Below are 19,146 nucleotides of genomic sequence, written 5' to 3'. Positions count from 1 at the left end.
ATTTGGTTTCCTCTGACCAGTCTTACTTTTTTCTCTGACTCAGGGCCCTCCCTTTTTGACCGGGAGGTGCCTTTCTACCATATGCATAGTTAAGTTCTCACTGGCCCCAAGGATGAGAAATATGTCTCTTGATCTTTTAACCAAGCAGTATTTAGCCTCTTTCTGCCCCTACCATTACTGCTATCTCAGAGTGTCCACCACAGACAAAGGCCAGCTATTTATCCTGTTCCTGGTGTTATTTCTACCTGGAAGCGTAAACATGAAGCTAGCTGTAAATGTCTAGCCTATCTCACTACCAAGTGGCCTAGATTCAAATGTTGAGTAAGCAAGAATGTTAAGGATCGTTTAACTTCTTCCATTTTTTAGATGATGAAACCAGGGATCAGAAAAAGTAATGGATGTGGCCACAGTCAATACATGATTCATGACAGTGCCAACATCAGAATCTGGTCTCCTAGATCTTTGAATCAGCTCTGTTTAAGTTTAGAAAGAAAATCTGAGAGGCCACAAAGTAACAGCTACCACATTTTACTGAATTCCAAAATCCAAAAATTTTATGTATCACTGAGAAAAAGACAATTAACCAATTATAAAATGCCATCAATTGTAAGGAACATTCAATTTTAGAGATGTAGCCCTAAAAGCTTTTTAAACCATCTTAGAATTGTTAAAATATGGTAACATATTGGCGTTCCCTCCAAATTAGAAACTCATCCAGGTAGTATATGCTATTCTTCTCAGGTGAAAACAAAGCATAGCACCGCACTCAACAGCTTTGATTAGTTTTGTTTGTTGTTTTCTCCATAGTAAGTCTTCTCTAGTAAGCTTATTCTATATCAAGTATTCTATAGTATATGTATTTGACTATAGTATTTGTTTTGTAAAAATCCATTTATATTCTGTACACTTTTGCATATTTTTAATTAACTTAGCAGAAAGTACATTTGCTATGATCGATAAACAACATATTGATACATTATTATTAACTGAAGTTCATATTTTGCATTAGAGTTTATTATTTGTGTTGTATCATTCTGCAGGTCTTGACAAATGCATAGTGTCATGTATGTATCATTATAGCTTCGTACAGAATAGTTTCACTGCTCTAAAATTGTTCATGTTACCTCTGATAACAGCTCATTTTTTGCTGTCTCCATAGTTTTCTTTTCCAGAATGTCATATGGTATCCAGCCTTTTTAGACTGGTTTTTCTTACTTTCATTTAGCACCTTTCACTAAATGTGCATTTAAGTTTCTTCCATGTCTTGTCATAGCTTGATAGCTCATTTCTTTTTATCATTGAATACTACTCCACTGTATGGATATACCAGACTAATTTTTGGAATCTATGAATAAAGCGGTGCATGTTTTTGTGTGGACATGAGGTTTCAACTCATTTGTATAAACAACAAACAGAGCAAAATATACAGAGCAATTGCTAGTTTTATGGTAAGTGTAGCTTTGTAAGAACGTGTCAAAGTGTCCTCCAAAATGGCTGTACCATTTTGCATTCTCACCAGCAATGAGCGTGAGCTCCTGGTGTTCCACATTCTCCCTGGTATTTGGTGTTATCAGTGTTTGATATTTTCACCATTCAAATAGGTGGTAATGGTATCTCATCATTATGATTGCAATTCCCTACTGACAATGATGGGCTTCCCTGGTAGCTCTGCTGGTAAAGAATCTGCCTGCAATGCAGGAGACCCCAGTTCAATTCCTAGGTTGGGAAGATCCCCTGGAGAAGGGATAGGTTACCCACCCCAGTATTCTTGGGCTTCCCTGGTGGTTCAGACAGTAAAGAATCTCCCTGCAATGGGGAGACCTGGGTTGGGAAGATCCCCTGGAGGAGGACAAGGCAACCCACTCCAGTATTCTTGCCTGGAGAATCCTGTGAACAGAGAAGGCTGGTGGGCTGCATTCCATGGGGTCGCAAAGAGTAGGACACGACTGAGTGACTAAGCATAGCACAGTGACAATGATGTATGATGTTGGGCATCTTTTCATACACTCATTTTCCATTTGTATATCTTTGTTGAGGATTTTCTGCTCAGATTCTGAGCCCATTTTTTAATTGGGTTGTTTATTGTTAAATTTTTAAAGTTCTTTGCATATTTTGCTTCTTTAATTTTCCAAAATAAAACATTTTACATAATTCACAAGTAAAATTATTTAAATAATTAACAAATTTAAAAAGCATGAGTAGTTTTCATCAGAAATTTTCATTAGCAATAAAAATAAAAGTAACCTCTAAATAAAATAATATTTTTAGTTCTATGCACTGTTTAAAATATGTTGTTTTTGATAAGATTTTTTTAAGCACCAAAAATAATTTCTTATAATGTTAAGTTGCTAACATCAGACAAATAGTTTTCCTCCTTCCAACCCTGATGAATAATGAAAGATTGACTATTAATTGCCTAATAGTCAGAACCAAGTAAAATAATTTTTCCTCATTCAACAATCAACTTACAGACAGGAAAGAAAGGAATTTGGAGAAATACATCATGCGAAGATTTGACTCATTGGAAAAGACTCTGATGCTGGGAGGGATTGGGGGCAGGAGAAGAAGGGGACGACAGAGGATGAGATGGCTGGATGGCATCACTGACTCGATGGACGCGAGTCTGAGTGAAGTCTGGGAGTTGGTGATGGACAGGGAGGCCTGGCGTGCTGCGATTCACGGGGTCGCAAAGAGTCGGACACGACTGAGCGACTGGACTGAACTGAACTGAACTGAACTGAAGCAGACAGAAAGTCTCAGCTTATATATCATCATTGTATTTACAAATGGCAAAAACAATTTGCAGGTTTGGTCAATTTCTGGAAAACCAATTAAACATTAGTTCTGATCACCAGAACTGGATCAAATGGTCAGTTCTCTCTAGATATCCTGTGTTAGGGGATCTTTTTCAATCTCTTTGTATACAATTTGGGTTTTCCTGGTGACTCAGATGGTAAAGAATCTGTCTGCAGTGCAGGAGACTCGTGTTGGATCCCTGGATCAGGAAGATCCCTTGAAGAAGGAAGGGCATGGCAACCAACTCCAGTATTCTTGCCTGGAGAATTCAATGGACAGAGGGGCCTGGTGGGCTACAGTCCATGGGGTCACAAAGAGTCGGACACAACTGAGTGACTAACAATATGTATAAAATTTATATAAAACAGGATTAACAGTATTTTTACTAACACTTCCATGAGAACTTATTTTGTTTCTAAAACTCTTTAGTAATTTCAAGTGTTAATTATGATGAAATAGAAAAACCAAAGTAAATCAATGCCTGAAGAACACAGAAACCATATCTCTTAATCCACTTACTAAAATGGTACAACAAAGTAGTACCCAAAATAAGATCATTTCAAAGGCAATGTTCCCGCAGACATCCAACCTAACTAATCTGTAGAAGGTCTGTTAGGAAGGTCAACTTTCTCTTTTATGGAGAAAAACTGAGGCCATAAGGTACATATACCTCCTCCTTCACATTGTCATACCTGTAGATGTGAATGGAGATCAGCAATGAGGTAAGGGTTAGTGTTACACGTATTTCTAGGCTATAAAATGAAACTAAAGGCAAATGATTTCTTTACTAGGATGCTTCAAGTGTTGAATCAAAATGCTGTGTATCAAATATATGTATAAATTAGCAGTGCTGTTTGAGAAAATAATAGTAATTTCAAACTACTTAAAAGTAAGTAAGGCCTATGAGGGGAAGTAAAAGAATAGAAATTATCATATTTTATTATTTAATGTTTTTTAATAGTCTTTTGTAGAGTAGTTTTAACTTCACAGCATAACTGAGAGAAAAATACTGAGATTCTCCATATGCATTTTTTTCCCACATATGCATAGCCTCCTCCATTATCAATTCCCCCACCAGAGTGGTACATTTATTATTATAATTACTGAATCTGCATTGATATATCACTGTCACCTAAAGCCTGTAGTTAAAGTTTACCAATCTTTTTTAAAAAATGAAATTCAAATAAATGATGACAGGCCCTGGCCATCAGTCTATGACAACTGCCTTGCTGGCTCCCCTCTGCCCACATGTGCCAAGCTATCTGCTAGAGATAATTTCCCATCACTGTCTGCCATGATGCCCTGAGCAGTCCTCTGTCTTTCAGATCAGATCAGTTCAGTTCAGCTCAGTTCAGTCGCTCAGTCGTGTCTGACTCTTTGCGACCCCATGAATCGCAGCATTCCAGTCCTCCCTGTCCATCACCAACTCCCGGACTTCACTCAGACTCACTTCCATCGACTCGGTGATGCCATCCAGCCATCTCATCCTCTGTCGTCCCCTTCTCCTTCTGCCCCCAATCACTCCCAGCATCAGAGTCTTTTCCAATGAGTCAACTCTTCGCATGAGGTGGCCAAAGTACTGGAGTTCAGCTTTAGCATCATTCTTTCCAAAGAACACCCAGGACTGATCTCCTTTAGAATGGACTGGTTGGATCTCCTTGCAGTCTAAGGGACTGTCAAGAGTCTTCTCCAACACCATAGTTCAAAAGCATCAATTCTTTGGTGCTCAGCTTTCTTCACAGTCCAACTCTCACATCCATACATGACCACTGGAAAAACCATAGCCTTGACTAGATGGACCTTTGTTGGCAAAGTAATGTCTCTGCTTTTCAATATGCTATCTAGGTTGGTCATAACTTTCCTTCCAAGGAGTAAGCGTCTTTTAATTTCATGGCTGTAATCACCATCTGCAGTGAATTTGGAGCCTCAAAAAATAGTCTGCCACTGTTTCCATTGTTTCCCGTCTATTTTCCCATGAAGTGCTGGGACCAGACACCATGATCTTCATTTTCTGAATGTTGAGCTTTAAGCCAACTTTATCACTCTCCTCTTTCACTTTCATCAAGAGGCTTTTGAGTTCCTTTCACTTTCTGCCATAAGGGTGGTGTCATCTGCATATCTGAGATTATTGATATTTCTCTTGGCAATCTTGATTCCAGCTTGTGCTTCTTCCAGCCCAGCGTTTCTCATGATGTACTCTGCATAGAAGTTAAATAAGCAGGGTGACAATATACAGCCTTGATGTACTCCTTTTCCTATTTGCAACCAGTCTGTTGTTCCATGTCCAGTTCTAACTGTTGCTTCCTGATCTGCATATAGGTTTCTCAAGAGGCAGGTCAGGTGGTCTGGTATTCCCATCTCTTTCAGAATTTTCCAGTTTATTGTGATCCACACAGTCAAAGGCTTTGGCATAGTCAATAAAGCAGAAATAGATGTTTTTCTGGAACTTTCTTGCTTTCTCCATGATCCAGAGGATGTTGGCAGTTTGATCTCTGGTTCTCTGCTCTTTCTAAAACCAGCTTGAACATCTGGAAGTTCACGGTTCACGTATTGCTGACGCCTGGCTTGGAGAATTTTGAGCATTACTTTAGTAGCATGTGAGATGAGTGCAATGGTGTGGTAGTTTGAGCATTCTTTGGCATTGCCTTTCTTTGGGATTGGAATGAAACTGACCTTTTCCAGTCCTGTGGCCACTGCTGAGTTTTCCAAATTTGTTGGCATATTGAGTGCAGCACTTTCACAGCATCATCTTTCAGGATTTGAAATAGCTCAACTGGAATTCCATCATCTCCACTAGCTTTGTTCGTAGTGATGCTTTCTAAGGCCCATTTGACTTCACATTCCAGGATGTCTGCTCTAGGTGAGTGATCACTCCATCATGATTATCTTGGTCATGAAGATCTTTTTTGTACAGTTCTTCTGTGTATTTTTGCCACCTCTTCTTAATATCTTCTGCTTCTGTTATGTCCATACCATTTCTGTCCTTTATTGAGCCCATCTTTGCATGAAATGTTCCCTTGGTATCTCTAATTTTCTTGAAGAGATCTCTAGTCTTTCCCATTCTTTTGTTTTCAACTATTTCTTTGAACTGATCGTTGAGGAAGGCTTTCTTATCTCTCCTTGCTATTTCTTTGGAACACTGCATTCAGATGCTTATATCTTTCTTTTTCTCCTTTGCTTTTCACTTCTTTTCACAGCTATTTGTAAGGCCTCCCCAGAGAGCCATTTTGCTTGTTTGCATTTCTTTTCCATGGGGATGGTCTTGATCCCTGTCTCCTGTACAATGTTAGGAACCCCTGTCCATAGCTCATCAGGCACTCTGTCTATCAGATCTAGTCCCTTAAATCTATTTCTCACTTCCACTGTATAATCATAAGGGATTTGATTTAGGTCATACTTGAATGGTAAGGTCAAGACTACCTTATTTATCTTTCAAAACTTAGATCCAATTAAACCAAAGATGTAGTCAATGTTAAACACCAACTGTTGAAAAATATTAAATGGCATGGAATATCCATGCCAGTTTCTTTGAGTTTGAATTTGTTTTTTTAAAAAAGGAGACAAGTTGCAGCGTTTACCATTCAGACCTTGGCTATCATCACATCCCTGAACATCCAGCTTGGAGGTGCATTGAAAAACAAAGTCAATACTACTTGATGTTCCACTTGTAATTCATTTTCCCTGAAAACCTGAAAGGCTTAATATTGTGTTATATTTATAACTAGGAAAACAACCTGTTTTAATTCTTACAGAACTATTTGATCTATTTATCATGTTTGAAAAAAAGCTCTTCTGTTTAGATTTTTCAACAATATGCAATGTTTTGCTAATTTGCCAACATTTGGTATTCATCTCCTCTATATGAAAGTTTATCAGAGCCTTGTTTTTATGAGTTTCATGCTTAATAAGGAAACAAAGCAGATAGTCTGTAGGTGTGTTCCAGCTTTGTTCTTAGTGGGGTATAACAGGGCATAAGAGGACACATCAAGACTTACATTCATTCTATCTAGTAATTGAATGCAGTCTTTCTGTAGGATAATCTACCCAAACCTCATTATCATGCTGATGAAAAGAAAATTGAATTATGAGCTATAGCATCCAAACTGCATATCCCTGAAACCCAGGACTTCATGGACATGGAGATAGCATGATAATAGGGTGAAAGTTGGGGAGTGGAGATGTGTTCCCTTCCTGCCATTTACCTGGAGCAAAACTATGGTGGAGATAATGAAGATAATGGCAACCTCTTTCAAAAGATCCCATGTGTATACTGCTACACTCACTGCTCCCAACCCTGCAGCAGGCCACCACCGATCCACACCTCCACTGGAGACTCAAGACTCTCCGGGGCAAGTCTGGGTCAGTCTTTTGTGGGATCACTGCTCCTTTCTCCAGAGTCTGGGTGAACACAAGTTTCTGTTTGTGCCCTCCAAGAGTCTATTTCCCAGGCCTTTGTAAGTTCTGGCAGCTCTATGGTGGGGTTAATGACGACCTCCTCCAAGGGGGCTTATGCCATACCCAACTCTGTTGCACCCAGAGCCCCTGTCCCTGCAGCAGTCCACTGCTGACCCGTACCTCCACAGGAGATGCTAAAACACAGTTTGTGCTGATCACACAGTCAAAGGCTTTCAGTTTAATTCAGTCGCTCAGTCATGTCTGACTCTTTGTGACGCCATGGACTGCAGCATGCCAGGCCTCCCTGTCCAGTACCAATCCTGGAGTTTACTCAAACTCATGTCCATTGAGTCAGTGATGCCATCCAACCATCTCATCCTCTGTCATCCCCTTCACATCCTGCCTTCAATCTTTCCCAGCATCAGGGTCTTTTCAGATGAGTCAGCTCTTTGCATCAGGTGGCCAAACTATTGGAGTTTCAGCTTGAACATCAATCCTTCCAATGAACATTCAAGACTGATTTCCTTTAGGATGGACTGGTTGGATCTCCTTACAGTCCAAGGGACTCTCAAGAGTCTTCTCCAACACCACTGTTAAAAAGCATCAATTCTTTGGCACTAAGCTTTCTTTATAGTCTAACTGTCACATCCATACATGACTACAGGAAAAACCATAGCCTTGACTAGACGGACCTTGTTGGCAAAGTAATGTCTCTGCTTTTTAACAGGCTGTCTAGGTTGGTTATAACTTTTCTCCCAAAGAGTAGGCATCTTAATTTCATGGCTACAGTCACTATCTACAGTGATTTTGGAGTCCAAAAAAATAGTCTGCCAGTTTCCACTGTTTCCCCATCTATTTCCCATGAAGTGATGAGACTGGATGCCATGATGTCTGTTTTCTGAATGTTGAGCTTTAAGCCAACTTTTTCACTCACCTCTTTCACTTTCATCAAGAGGCTCTTTAGTTCTTCTTCACTTTCTGCCATAAGGGTGGTGTCATCTGCATATCTGAGGTTATTGACATTTCTCCCAACAATCTTGATTCCAGCTTGTGCTTCATCCATCCCAGCGTTTCTCATGATGTAATCTGCATAGAAGTTAAATAAGCATGGTGACAATATACAGCCTTGACGTACTCCTTCAATAAAGCAAAAATAGATGTTTTTCTGGAACTCTCTCTTGCTTTTTTTATATTCCAATGGATGTTGGCAATTTGAACTCTGGTTTCTCTGTCTTTTCTAAAACCAGCCTGAACATATAGAAGTTCATCATTCACTTATTGCTGAAGCCTGGCTTGGAGAATTTTGAGCATTACTTTAGTAGCATGTGAGATGAGTACAATTGTGCAGTAGTTTGAGTATTCCTTGGCATTGCCTTTCTTTGGGATTGGAATGAAAACTGACCTTTTCCAGTCCTGTGGCCACTGCTGAGTTTTCCAAATTTGCTGGCATATTGAGTGCAGCACTTTCACAGCATCATCTTTCAGGATTTGAAATAGCTCTACTGGAATTCCATCACCTCCACTAGCTTTGTTCACCGTGATGCTTCTTAGGCCCACTTGACTTCACATTCCAGGATGTCTGGCTCTTGGTGAGTGATCATACGAGTGATCATAATTATCCTGGTTGTGAAGATCTTTTTTGTACAGTTCTTCTGTGTATTCTTGCAACCTCTTCTTAATATCTTCTGCTTCTGTTAGATCCCTACCATTTCTGTCCTTTATTGAGCCCATCTTTGCATGAAATGTTCCTTTGGTATCTCTAATTTTCTTGAAGAGCTCTCTAGTCTTTCCGATTCTATTGTTTCCCTCCATTTCTTTGCACTGAACACTGAGGAAGGCTTTCTTATCTCTCCTTGCTATTCTTTGGAACTCTGCATTCAAATGGGTATATCTTTCCTTTTCTCCTTCACTTTCGTTTCTCTTCTTTTCACAGCTATTTGTAATGCTTCTTCAGACAGCCATTTCACTTTTTTATATTTCTTTTTCTTGGGGATGATCTTGATCCCTTTCTCTTGTACAATGTCAAGAATCTCCATCCACAGTTCATTAAGCACTGTATCAGATCTAATCCCTTGAATCTATTTCTCACTTCCACTGTATAATTGTAAGGGATTTGATTTAGGTCATACCTGAATGGTCTAGTGGTTTTCCCTACTTTCTTCAATTTCAGTCTGAATTTGGCAATAAGAAGTTCAAGATCTAAGCCACAGTCAGCTCCTGGTTTTGTTTTTGCTGACTGTATAGAGCTTCTCCATCTTTAGCTGCAAAGAATATAATCAATCTGATTTCAGTATTGACCATGTGTAGAGTCTTCTCTTGTGTTGTTGGAAGAGGATGTTTGCTGTGACCAGTGCATTCTCTTGGCAGAACTCTATTAATGTTTGCCCTGCTTCATTCCATACTCCAAGGCCAAATTTGCCTATTACTCCAGATGTTTATTGACTTCCTACTTTTGCATTTCAGTCCCCTATATTTGAAAGGATATCTTTTTTGGGTGTTAGTTCTAGAGGGTCTTGTAGATCTTCATAGAATCGTTCAACTTCAGCTTCTTCAGCATTATTGGTCAGGGCATAGACTTGAATTACCGTGATATTAAATGGTTTGCCTTGGAAAGAAACAGAGATCATTCTGTCTGTTTTTGAGATTGCATCCAAGTACTGCATTTCGGACTCTTTTGTTGACTATGAAGGCTAATCCATTTCTTCTAGGGATTCCTGCCCACAGTAGTAGATATAATGGTCATCTGAGTTAAATTCACCCATTCCAGTCCATTTTAGTTCGCTGATTCCTAGAATGTCAACATTCACTCTTGCCATCTCCTGTTTGACCACTTCCAATTTGCCTTGATTCATGGACCTAAGATTCCAGGTTCCTATGCAATATTGCTCTTTATAGCATTGAAACTTGCTTCTATCACCAGTCACACCCACAACTGGGTATTGTTTTTGCTTTGGCTCCATCCCTTCACTCTTTCTGGAGTTATTTCTCCACTGATCTCCAGTAGCTTGTTGGGCACCTGTCAACTGGGGAGTTCATCTTTCAGTGTCCTAATGTTCAGCCTTTTCACACTGTTCATGGGGTTCTCAAGGCAAGAATACTGAAGTGGTTTGCCATTCCCTTCTCCAGTGGACCACATTTTGTCAGAACTGTCCACAATGACTTGCCTGTCTTGAGTGGCCCTACAAGGCATGGCTCATGTTTCATTGAGTTAGGCCAGGCTATGGTCCATGTGATCAGATTGGTTAGTTTTCTGTGATTGTGGTTTTCAGTCTGTCTGCCCTCTGATGGAGAAGGATAAGAGGCTTATGGAAGCTTCCTAATGGGAGAGACTGAGGAGGAAACTGGGTCTTGTTCTGGTGGGTGGGGTCATTCTCAGTAAATCTTTAAAAACTGTTGAAAATTCTGAAAGAGATGGGAATACCAGACCACCTGACCTGCCTCTTGAGAAATCTGTATGCAGGTCAGGAAGCAACAGTTAGAACTGGACATGGAACAAAAGACTGGTTCCAAATAGGGAAAGGAGTACATCAAGGCTGTATATTGTCACCATGCTTATTAAACTTATATGCAGAGTACATCATGAGAAACACTGGGCTGGATGAAGCACAAGATGGAATTGAAATTGCCAGGAGAAATATCAATAACCTCAGATATGCAGATGGCACCATCCTTATGGCAGAAAGCAAAGAGCTAAAGAGCCTCTTGATGAAAGTGAAAGAGGAGAATGAAAAAGTTGGCTTAAAACTCAACATTCAGAAAACTAAGGTCATGGCATCTGGTCCCATCATTTCATGGCAAACAGATGGAAAAACAGTGGAAATAGTGACAGACTTTATTTTGGGAGGCTCCAAAATCACTGCGGATGGTGACTGCAGCCATGAAATTAAAAGACGCTTACTCCTTGGAAGAGAAGTTATGACCAACCTAGACAGCATATTAAAAAGCAGAGACATTACTTTGTCAACAAAGGTCTGTCTAGTCAAGGCTATGGTTTTCCTGTAGTCATGTATGGATGTGAGAGTTGGACTATTAAGAAAGCTGAGCACCGAAGAACAGTTGCTTTTGAACTGTGGTGTTGGAGAAGACTCTTGAGAGTCCATTGGACAGCAAGGAGATCCAGCCCGTCCATCCTAAAGGAAGTCGGTCCTGAATATTCATTGGAAGAATTGATGTTGAAGCTGAAACTCCAATACTTTGGCCACCTGATGGGAAGAACTGACTCATCTGAAAAGACCCTGATGCTGGGAAAGATTGAAGGCAGGAGCAGAAGGGGACGACAGAGGATGAGATGGCTGGATGGCATCAGCGACTCAAGACATGAGTTTGAGTAAACTCTGGGAGCTGGTGCTGGAAATGGAGGCCTGGTGTGCTGCAGTCCATGGGGTCACAAAGTGTCGACGTGACTGAGCAACTGAACTGAACTGAGGGTGAAAGTGAGAGTGAAAGTGAAAGTTGTGTCTGACTCTTTGTGACCCTCTGGACTGCATGGAATTCTCCAGGCCAGAATACTTGAGTGGGTTGCCGTCCCCTTCTCCAGGGGATCTTCCCAACCCAGGGATTGAACCCAGGTCTCCTGCATTGCAGGTGGATTCTTTACTATCTGAGCCACCAGGGAAGACTTGATATAGGGTAAATGAGCAATTATAGGCTAGGAAGTCTACTTTAAAATACATTTACTTTTAATATGTGGGTAATAATTCCAACTTTAAAGCTAAAACAGATTCTTCTCATTGTGTAGATTTCTTCCCATATCCTGCCACCCCGCCTCCACAATGGTAATGGATTTGTGACTAAGACTGGTGTCACCATAATGTTCTTGGGACAGAATGATAGTCCAGTGACTCATCAGGCACTAGAAAGGGAAAATATTCAAGAAATTTAACATCACTGGCATTTGAAATATTTCAGTACTGTGAATCTCTTCCTAAAAATAAGGACAACAAAATAACTTTATGCACTGATAAAAGCCACAAGTCAAAACAACAGTGACAAAGCACAGAACAAATTATAAATTACTTTAAAAAATCATCATGGTTACTCATAAAAATCTCAACATTTGCCAACCAATTTTTCTTGTCAAAATACATTGTTCCTTCTGGGGTTTATAACCTCAATTTGTCCAATTTCTCTCCATAAATGCTCTTTTTAATGGCTGTGACACACAATAGTATTCAGATTCTAAAGACTTCTTTCTGTGGGAACAACATTTGAGAAGCAGATGAGTACCTTTCAAAGGCAGTTGTAGTTGAGATTGTGGATGAGAATGATAGGAAAAATGAAAAAAAGTTATCTGAGGACTCTGGCCTATGCCAAGAAATAATTGAGTAGAGCAGGAGGTTTGAAACACAGCTCAGGTAACTAAATGGCACGCAACTCTCAGATTGTTGGCATCTCATTTTTTCCTTTCTAGCCCTATTTATCCCTGGTCTTCGTTCCTTTACTCAACCCATGCTCCTGTTACTTCTCTTCCCCTACTCCCTTTCCTCCACTCTTCTTTTCCTGTGGTTCTCTCTGTGCATATTGGCCTTCTGAGATCTATACTTCAGAGAAAACTGGGCTGTGAGACCTGCAAAAATGGATATCTATCCCTTTGTGGTTGCTTCTAGGAAATACTAACTATACTCAAGATACGATTAATTTCCTAATATCTTACCACCAGTAAGATATTCAAACTCATTAAAAGTTAAAAATTTTATTATTATTAAAAACATTTAAGATTTTATGGTTGTGGTTCAGTTGCTAAGTCATGTACTACTCTATGTGACTCTGTGGACTGCAGCACGCCAGGCTCCCCTGTCCTTCACAATCTCCTAGAATTTGCTCAGATTCATGTCCATTGAGTTGGTGATGCTCTTTAACAATCTCATCCTCTGCCTCCCCCTTCTGTTGCCTTCAATGTTTCACAGCATCAGGGTCTTTTTCAATGAGTTGCCTCTTCTCATCAGTTGGCCAAAGTATTAGAGCTTTAGCTTCAGCCTTAGTCTTTTCAATAAATATTCAGGCTTGATTTCCTTTGGGATTGATTAATTTGCTCTCCTGGCAGTTCAAAGGATTCTCGAGTCTTTTCTGGCATCACAATTCAAAAGCATCAGTTCTTCAGCGTTCAGCCTTCTTTAGGGTCCAACTCGCACATCTGTACATGACTACTGGCAAAACCATAGCTTTGACTATATGAACCTTTGTTGGCAAAGTAATGTCTGTGCTTTTTAATATGCTGTATAGGTTTGTCAGACATTTCTTTCCAAGGAACAAGTGTCTCTTAATTCCATGGCTGCAGTCACCCTCCACAATGATTTTGGAGCCTAAGAAAAGAAAACTTGTCACTACTTCCACTTTTTTCCCTATTTGTCACAAAGTGATGGGACCAGATGCCATGATCTTAGCATTTTGAATGCTGAGTTTTAAGCCAGATTTTTCACTCTCCTCGTTCACCCTCATCAAGAGGCTCTTGAACAGAGAATGGATAATAGTGGGAAAATTGCTGAAATTTGAGAAAAAGGGTTATAGTTTAGTTGATAATACTGTATCAAGGGCAATTTCCTGTTCTTGATCGTTGTATCATGGTTATGTAAGATGATAACATTAGGGGAAGCAGGGTGAGAGATGTAAAGGAACATTTTCTCATATTATTTTTTCAACTTTTCTGTAAGTCTGCTGCTAAGTCACTTCAGTCATGTCCAACTCTGTGTGACCCCATAGACGGCGGCCCACCAGGCTCCCCCGTCCCTGGGATTCTCCAGGCAAGAACACTAGAGTGGGGTGTCATTTCTTTCTCCAATGCATGAAAGTGAAAAGTGAAGTAAAGTCGCTCAGTCGTGTCCAACTCTTCGCGACCCCATGGACTGCAGCCTACCAGGCTCCTCCATCCATGGGATTTTCCAGGCAAGAGTACTGGAGTGGGGTGCCATTGCCTTCTCCATTCTGTAAGTCTATAAGTCTATAATAGTTCAAAATAATATTTCAATGAAATAAGGTAAAATAAGAATAGTGGGTAGTCAGAGAGGCAAACACTAGGATGCTGGTCAAATATCTAGAAAACTTAGATGATGGGAAGATTTTTATCCTATTTTTCAGTTAAAATGATTGAGAAATAGAGAAGTTCTTTGATTTAACCACAGTAAACTATATGCAAATACCTTCGTCTTCAGCTCGGTTTGACTATTATGATTCTATGACAAGGAGAGTTATATAGAATGAAAAATATTATGTGATATTTATTTTCTTCATAAATTTAGGATGATTTTTTAGAATGCATGTTCATTTATGATTGGGGAGTATTGAAAGCGACAGTGGGGAATCTCAATAAAATGACATCTAACAATTATGAAAGTATAAAGTTACATATTATGTTAAAATCAGAATAGCAGTAGATGATATGTGCTACGCGTGCATGTGGGAGTGGGGGAAATTTTTATTTTGGGAAAGTGTCACAACATTCCAAGAAACTGTGATTTTACTATTCTCACCAAAAGGCTGTTAGTAATACAGAAAAACTGCTTTTGAAAAATATTTTATTATTAAGATAAAATTGTAACAAAAATATCCTGTTGTGAAGTCTGTACCTTGGTGTAAATGATGTGCTAAGTGAAGTGAAGTGACGTGAAGTGGCTCAGTTGTGTCCGACTCTTTGCGACCCCATGGACTGTAGCCTGCCAGGCTCCTCCATCCATGGGATTTCCCAGGCAAGAGTACTGGAGTGGGTTGCCATTTCCTTCTCCAGCGGATCTTCCTGACCCAGGGATCGAACCCAGGTCTCCCTTATTGTAGGCAGATGTTTTTACCATCTGAGCCACCAGGGAAGTCCTCAAACGATGTGCTAAAGTCCCCCACTATTATTGTGTAACTGTCGATTTCCCCTTTCATCAATGTTAGCATTTGCCTTATAAATTGGAGTACCGTATGTTGAGTGAGTGAAGTCCTGAGTGAAGTCGCTCAGTCGTGTCCGACTCTTTGCGACCCCATGGACTATAGCCTACCAGGTTTCTCTGTCCATGGGATTCTCCAGGCAAGAATACTGGAGTGGGTTACCATTTCCTTCTCCAGGGGATCTTCCCGACTCAGGGATCGAACCCGGGTCTCCCGCATTGGAGGCAGACACTTTAACCTCTGAGCCACCAGGGAAGACGGGTGCATGTATATTTACAATTGTTATATCTTCTTGGATTGATCCCTTGATCAGCATATAGTGTTCTGCCTTATCTCTTGTCACAGTCTTTAAAGTCTTATTTTGTCTGATATGAGTATTGGTACTCCAGCCATCTTTTATTTCTATTTGCATGGAATATCTTTGTCTATCCCCTCACTTTCAGTCTGGATGTGTCCCTAGGTCTGAAGGGGATCTCTTGTAGACAGCATATATATTGGTCTTGTTTTGGTATCCATTCAACCAGTTTATCCTTTTGATTGGAGTGTTTAATCCATTTATATTTAAGGTAATTACCGATATGTATGTTCCTATTGGGCACCCCAGGTGGCTCAGAGGGTAGAGAATCTGCCTGCAATGCAGGAGACTTGAGTTCAATCCCTGGGTCAGGAAGATTCCCTGGAGAAGGGAATGGCTACCCTCTCCAGTATTCTTGCCTGGGAAATCCCATGGACAGAGGAGCCTGGTGGCCTACAGCCCGTGGGGTTGCAAAGAATAGGACACAACTGAGCGACTGAGCACACACACACTCAAGGATTCAACAGGTCAAAAATTAGAGGCCTTTCTTGAGTTTTCCAGAAGGTGGTGCTATAGCACAAGTGTTCGGTTTCTTTTGCCTGTGCTACTTGTATTTGAAAAGCAGCATTTTTCCACCCACTGTCTCTGCTTAGAGTTGATGCCCAGTATCCCCATGGTCGCTGCTTCTGCTCCAGGGTCACTTGTGCCCTGCTGCTGCTGTTTTCTCTGTCATCACTGCCAGGGGTACCAGGACATTGGGCACTAAAGTCACATTAGCCATTTATTGAGCCACAGGCTCAGCCACCACAGGGAGTGGAGGGTTGGAGGTGCCTGGGTTGCGGCCCCTTCTGCCATGTCAGGTTCATGGGCTGCACTGGTGTGGGAAAGCAGCAGGGGACCAGATTCTTGGAGGCACGTTTCACTTCCACTGCTGCCCCGCTATCTATCTGACTGTGGGCGCTACTGTAGCTGAGAGGCCAGAGTGGTGTGTGGTTTCCCTTGCTGCTCCCGGGTTCTCTGGGATGGCAGGCCGAGCTGCTGCAATCAGAGGGCCAAGATTGCAGGCACTGCCTCTGCTGTCTCCAGGTTCCCTCTCCTCTATGAGTTCCAGTTTACCCACTTTCAGATGTACAGGTATGCGGAATTCTCCAGGGTCCCATGTGTTGAGCAGAGGAACCTTCATTGTCAGTGTTTTGCTGGTTGTAGATTGAAGGGGAGAGATGAGTGTCTCACCCAGTCATGATGCTGATGTTAACTTTGCTTCTCTCACTTTTTTTTTTGCTTCTCTCACTTTTAATGTTCAGGTAATAGTTTAAAATTTTTTGCCTTTTAATGTACACATATACACCTGTGTTTTGGGTATTTGGGGGGAAAATCTTCAAAATTAAAGTTTGAGTAGCCTGATTAATAGATCCATCAATATGATAAAATTGCAGTCAATGAAAGTTTTAATTATACAATTTTAATTATTTTAGCACCTTCTTTTGTACTGGAACACAGAATTCTCCAGCTTGGATATTATTAACTTATGTGGTTGAGCAGTCTTCCTGAAGGAAAAAATGGCTAATCCAATTTTACCTCTAAAATCTGTTAGGTATTTAGTAATTTTGTCCATTCTCTTCAGGGAGTGGGGGGGGCGGACTGAAAAAGATAATTGAGGCAGGGATTGCACTTGGTACTTTATAAGTATGCAATGTTATCAGTAACTCCATTTTAAGGATAAGGAAATGGGTTTATAGACATAAAGTGGTGGCCAGGAACATGACTAGTGGGCAGCAGAGGTGAAGCTGAACTGCACTGGATTTACCAGCTTCCCCCTTCTCCACCTTAGTATCTAGGAGCCACTCCAATTTAACCTCCATGACCACATCTATCTACTTCAGTGGTTACTTCTCATTTTCCTTCTGCCTCTTGCTTGGCCATTCTCTTCTACAGCTTCAGATTTCCTTTGTTTAAATGTCTTGATATGAATAGCCCCAAATTATTGATGAAAATGAGTAGTTTCCATTGAAAATTCTTCATTCTAAATCCCTTTCTCATCTGACTGAGGCAAAAAATAAGCACACTTCATCACAAATTCTTAAAGAGAAGGCTCACCTATTAGAGTAGTGCTTTATATAGGAAACATATTTCATTATCTTCTACCCCTTAATACTAGAGACAGAGGTCTTCTCAATCCTGGACCCCATAGGTTTATCAATGAGTATGTCTGATGCTGGGGCTTCCCAGGTAGTTCAGTGGTAAAGCATCTGCCTGCCAATGCAGCAGACACTGGTTTGATCCCTGGGTCGGAAGATCCCCTGGAGGACGAAATGGCAACACATTCCAGTATTCTTGCCTGGGAAATCCCATGGACAGAGGTGCTCGGTGGTCTACAGTCCATGGGGTCGCAAAAGAGTCAGACACAACTTATCGACTAAACAACACGTTTGATGCTAATACAGCAAATAGATCTTAATGAACTCTTTTGGTACTCAGCACCCTGCCCTGTGGCTGGACAGCCATAATTGTCTTTTGTGGAAGCTCTGAAGAACAGCGTCAAGTGTCAGCCAGTATCTCAGGTTAATCAGAAGATACCAAGACAATGTCCTCAACTGCCTGGCTTCACACAGTTGTATTGTGGTCTTGACTCTTTGCTTCTTGGCATCACAAATGGCAGACAGTGACCAGCAGCTTCTTTTATCTCACTCAGATTCCAGATGGAAGCAGCGCTAGGTTAGTTGCTGAAAGACAGTTGCTAAATGGCCAATTTAATGAATTTGCTTTAAAAAAACAAAACAAAACAATTCATTTTACCTTATCAAGAAGTTTTAATCTTTTAAATATCTTTTAAAAAAACATTAAACTTGTCTCTCAAATACTTCTTGCTGGTACAAGGCAAAAGAACAGTGCAAGACAAATAACATAGCCATACTGAAGCATGATCTTTAAAATATACTTGGGTATGAAATATCCTCATAAGTTCTTGTGAAAGCATATTTTTTTCTGGCCCGTGGCTTTCTATGAACTTCCCTTTTGTGTCTGCGTGGCAAGTTTGGTGTCGTTTCAGTCTAATCAGTCCTTAAGTCCCATGACTTTTTTCGCTTGAAATTTGTTTGCCTGTCATTCTATATACCTGCTAACCAGGATCAATGGATTGATTTTGTCTCCACCTTAAGACATTTTTATTTGGCATTTTTGTAAATTCTTGACTACCACTCCTCCACCATCATGGTTATCCAGCACAAACTCTTGGACACCCTGCTGGGAGTAGGTCATTCCAAGGAGTGAGCACTGTGATCAGTTAGTGGTTCATTAACACTTTTCTGTTCATGCTCATATCTGAGATACCTCATGGTTTAATAAAGTCTCTGTGATGCCAACATATACACATACACAAGCAGTGAAGCCTAAATGAATGGTGAGCATCTCCAGAAATAATAGCTCTGGGGTTTAAGTTTCTCAGTTTCACCACTAGTGACATCTGGGGAGTGGAAAGTCCCTTGGGGATTTTGGGGTTTGTCCTGTGTATTACAGGATGTTCAGCAGTTATCTCTTTCACCTACTAGATACCAGTAGCACCTTTCTCAGTTGTAACCAAAAATTTCTCTGGACACTACCAAATGTCTTGTGAGACAACACTGTCCCAAGTGTACAAATCCTGAAGTTGATTTTCAGCACAACCTTCTCACAGAGAATTCTAAGACCCTTATTTAGGATTTTATCAGAAAGTCTAGTGTTTTAAACTTCACTAACATCACGCAAAGGTTTCAGCTCAAAGGTTTCAATGATGGCTCATAATATGCTAGCATATA

This window comes from Ovis canadensis, chromosome 12 (assembly GCF_042477335.2).
Source record: "Ovis canadensis isolate MfBH-ARS-UI-01 breed Bighorn chromosome 12, ARS-UI_OviCan_v2, whole genome shotgun sequence".
NCBI lineage: Eukaryota > Metazoa > Chordata > Mammalia > Artiodactyla > Bovidae > Ovis > Ovis canadensis.
Note: the sequence above shows the minus strand (reverse complement) of the source record.